The following is a 5062-nucleotide window of genomic DNA, read 5'->3' on the forward strand; positions in this document are numbered from 1 at the left end:
ATGTATGCTCCTTGCCAGGCAAACTTTAATTTGGAGTGTTTAGTGTTAGCAGCACAGTAATTGTCAAGATAAGTGAAAGACAGACAAGTGACCCAAAGGACAAGTCCTTATAGCTAAAGCTAAATAGAAAATGTTAAATAGCTTCTTTGATCTACCTATATTAGTTTTTAGTTGAATAAAATGTTACACCGCTATAATCGATCGTGGGCGATCGTGGCTCAAGAGTTGGCAGCTCGTATTGTAATTGGAAGGGGGAAATTGTCAGAGAATGTATTTCATCATATTTAAAGCTGGTATGGCCAATAAATTAAGAGCACATCACCCAAATATATATGTAAAATGGTGCCATGCATAGCGGTTTACTCAATGAGAGTTATCGGCTGTCAAATCTCCTAATTCCCTCAGACAGCCCGTTCTCACTCCCGAGGAGTAACATGTCGACGTTTTGTCACGTCCTGCGGCGTTCCTGAGGAACGCGAAAGGAGACCTTCGGCATTCTTATGGTACGCGGCGGGCTATGGCTGGAATCCAGTGCAATGACGCTCCCGCGGTAACCTTATCCCTAGCCCTGACCATAACCTTATTCCTGACCTTAACCAGGACTTTAATGATGTTAAATAGCGTGTTTCTAAGCGATTTGAAGAAAAAGAGCAAACATGTGTAGATTCAGTCCAGACGGTTCTCATATTTCCTCTTTTTTCCGAGGTCGTCATCTAGGAACGTGGTGGGTAGACGAAAACGTAATATGGTGACGATTTGTCACCTAGCGTAAAATGTTATGCTTTGGGAGTGAGAACGTGTTGCAGCCCTCAGAATATCTAAGTTCTTTGCTTTGATTTTGTGGCCACCAAATGTATAGTTTTGCCTCCATCTCATCACTCGCGATGACTGTTTAAAGCTGTAGCAGGTTGATGATGATGATGATAATGACAACAAGAAGTTAATAGCCCTTTGGCCTGTCAAGTTAAAAGAAATTTCAGACTCTCCAGCACCAATTATTAAATGATGATGTGAATGTAAAATTTTACATGTGAGTGTAAAAGCCCAACAGAAGACAAGGCTTGGAAATTAGGAACAGCTATAAACTTTATGTGCAGCACATCAGTTTCATGCTCCATACTGGAAATCTATTTTAAACCAATTGTCCCTTTTAAATAAGTAAACTGAAATTTACTTATGTATGTGTATATTTGGGACCTACATGTATACTAGGTATCCTGTTTAGATTAGAATAAAAACCCAAAATAAATTCAAATTTGTGCACCCAGTTCCACTCATTAAAGACGAATGCTGTAAAATCATTACACTGTGAAAAAAGAATGGTTCTGAAGAAAATTAAAAATAACTGTCATGGTACTGGGTCTGTGACCCAGTGTTTCTGTTTCTTATGTTCTCATGTGGCATTTAGTTTCAGTTTAGTTTCTAGTTTAAATGTTCTTGTTCATTTTAGTCTGTTCCCGTTTGTGCTTCCACGTGTAGTCCGTCATGTTTATCATGTATGTTAGTTCTGTCTCCATGTTTATTCATCTGTTTTCCAGTTGTGTCTCTTGCTTTCTCTCTTCTCTGTATTTCAGTCAGTATGTGTCTTAGTGTGTATCGCATTTTTCCAGTTTTATTTTGATAGTCTTCTGTCCTGTGTGCATTATGTTCAGTTTTTATTTCCCTCTTGTTAGTCTGATTAGTTCCGGCTGTGTTTCCCTCTTGTTTCCTATTCCCTTGTTATCCTCTGTGTATCTAGTCCTATGTCTTCCTCTGCCTGTTTTCATGCTGTCCATCATTGCTGTGTGTTTCCTCCGTTTCCTTGTAATTCCTAGTTTTCTGTTCCAGGGTACACCCTGGACAGGTCGCCAGTCTGTCGCAGGGATAACACACAGAGACAGACAACAATTTGCACTCACATACCTACCTATGGGCAATTTAGAATCATCAATTAACCTAACCCCAGAAACTGCATGTCTTTTGACTGTGGGAGGAAGCCAGAGTACCCCGAGAGACCCCACGCAAACACGGGGAGAACATGCAAACTCCACAAAGAAAGACCCTGACCTGATGGTGGAATTGAACTCAGGACCCTCTTGTGAGGCAACTGTGCTAACCACCGCACCACCGTGCTGCCCATTACGGAGAACAATACTGAGCTCAAAGGTGACTAAATGTAGTAATATGTGTCTAATATTTAATTTAGCTATTAGCTTTCTACGAACAGGTAGTAATATATCAGTGTAGTGTTTACTTTGGCTGGTGCCAACTGAACAACTGATAGCATCAAATTTATGGAAATTTGAAGAAAAACAAGTAGTTCCTGATGCGTATCTAACTGGATTTGCATGTAAGATTATGACAGTTTTTTTTTCATTCACAACACTGCGGTTGATGAGTTTTTGTTACAATATTAACTCTCAAGTTTTTCTTAGCCTTTGACATAATCTTTAACTTTGAAATATTTGACCCAAGTGCTGAAAGCATTTGACCAAGTGTGGCGTTGCTCAAGTCACGGAATAACTTTTTCTTGGGTTTACTGTCCTGGCTGCATGCCAAAGTATCCTTGGGCAAGATACTGAACCCCAAGTTGCTCTCTGATACATCTGGAGCGTGAATTTTACATACAAAGCAAAAAAGATGCTTTGAGTGCTCAAGTAGAGTAGAAAATCGCTATATATGAACCAGTCCATTAATTTCAATGTTTTCACAGTAGAAGAACGGCTGCAATTAATAACAATAGAAAACGATTTAATTCAATCATCATAGTAAGGATTGCCAGTGAAAAAGCAGACACACAGGTAGGCGCTTTGTGTCACTGTTAATGCATAATCTTTGCTATTTTATCTGAAATTAACACTGATCTACCACCTGCTACATAGGCAAAGATAGCACCCTCACTTTCCTCAACAACATGTTATAAATGCCCCTTGTTAAGTTCATCTGGCAAACAACTCTGCATCAATTCGTTTTTGTCTTAGGGGCTTCCTCTCAGCTCAAGGGATCCATGTAGGCAGCACTTGTATAATTTTAAGTACAAATGCTCTTATTTGGATTTTTATTTATCTGCCTAACATGTATTAAAATTGATTTAAAAATGCTGCTATATTGGTTGATCTTTATTTTCGTGCTGCAGTGTCTGGTCTTCCAGGTGTTTCAGAGTTGGAAAAACTAAATGGATAAAGATGTTAATGGTTATATACGCATGCCTGTATCAGTAACTGTTACATGTAATTGCCAAAATAGTGAAGGAAACCACATTAACAAGGTAGCTGAGTTTCTCAACTAATTCATCCCAGCATCTGTTTCTTATTGATGTAGTTACTGTATCTTGTATTGAGTTAGAAAGCAAAAGTTTTTTACTGTGTTTGCTATAATCTACTGCTATTATAAATCTGTTGCTATGGTTTTGCTAAATACTAAAGTATCTAGTGTGTAGGCTATTTCAAATAAATATTGGAAAAGAAAATACCTGTGTTACAGTTCTGTGGACACCTTTTGTGACGATGGTAGATATAAAAATTAAAATAAAAAAACAATTAAAAAATCTGTATAATAGCTGCAGTATAAGGCTGTTTATCTCTGTGGAAGAAAAAGTGCACTTCAAATGCAATTTGTGTTAAGTGGCCATTATCAACATGCTTCAGGGGTGTACTGTATGTTACAAACTGATGGTATCATAGTTTGATATTAAACAACAGAAAAACATCATTAGAATTAAGATCTGTAAATAATGCTATTAGGTTATACCACCGCGTTCAGTTAGCCTCAGGTCAGTTAAAAATGCTTTTCTGTCACTTAAAATGACTTTTTTATGCCTGCCCTCCAGACAGACTGTATTAAAACGGGGTTTGTAGGCTCCATTGTCAAATCTTGAACTGTTTAAGTGATGTGGATAATTATTAGATTTTAGTTGGTATTCATAATTTTTCTGTGTGCTGGGACAAAAGGTTGATTTCTTTAGGCTGCAACCTTTGACTGTCTGAAATACGTGATGTTTCCCCAATCTGACAACTTTAAAGCAATGCAGACTCTTGGGTAAAGGATGTGTGGAGTTGAACACATGATTTCAAGCAATTCTATCCAGGTAGAAATAGGTGCTTTGGACCTGTGATGGGTGAACAAAGGGTAGGGTGTAGGGGAGAGCAGCTGCTTAGATCCATCTGGTGTTTTGAAGTTGGAGTAGGGCAAGGGGTTCAGTAATATAACAAAGAATCATTTTGTAATAATATATAATTATTTTGTACATTAAATCGCTGTCTTAACTCTCTAGCAATTACTGTTCAGTATTTTCCATCCTCAAGCTCTTCATATTGATTCAAATGTGATATATACATGCATAGACAATAAATTAAACAGTGCAGTCCAGAAGCCACTGACTCAATAAGACAGAGAAAAATTACAAGTGCTTTGACATATTCAACAAAAACTTTGTACTCAAGCCATGGTGGTTATACTGGATATCATAAGATGTGACAATAGCTCAGGAGGTAGAGCAGGTCATCTATCGAACATTCACACATCCATGCTCCTATGAGAGCAACTCTGGGTTAGTACCCACTGATATTTGACATGCAGATGGGAGCAGCCAGGGTTCCAACCACAAACCTTCTGATCAGTACATTACATTAACAGCACATTATGTGTAAAAGCCATTTTTGGAGGAGTTATGACAGAAGCTACATGGAGGCATTATAAGAAACTTTAAGCAACTTCTTAACTGTATTAAAGACTTCAGCATTGTTTTATGTTTCTTGTATAAATAATGTAAATCTAAAAAGCACACTAGTAGGTAAAAACCCAATTATCAAATTTCCTCTAACAGAAAATGTAGACAATTGTGTAAATGTTTAACAGTTTTGAACAAAAAGGCATTTTTGTTCTTGTTCAGTTGTTTGTATCTGTCAGCAAGATGATCCCCTTATGACGCATGCGTAAGGGAAGAAAGCCCATTAACTCATAAAGAAGCTCTGGATCATTTTTTTGAAATTGTCAAACTGGGTAATTGGCCTGGGTTGAGGATGTGCTCTGAGAGTGCCCTTTTACCCAGGGAATAGATCGGACATGGCTGCATTGCATTCCA

This window comes from Mchenga conophoros, linkage group LG1 (genome assembly GCF_057382185.1).
Source record: "Mchenga conophoros isolate Kocher_MC1m ecotype Shallow Benthic linkage group LG1, M_conophoros_male_GT1.1, whole genome shotgun sequence".
Classification (NCBI taxonomy): Eukaryota; Metazoa; Chordata; class Actinopteri; order Cichliformes; family Cichlidae; genus Mchenga; species Mchenga conophoros.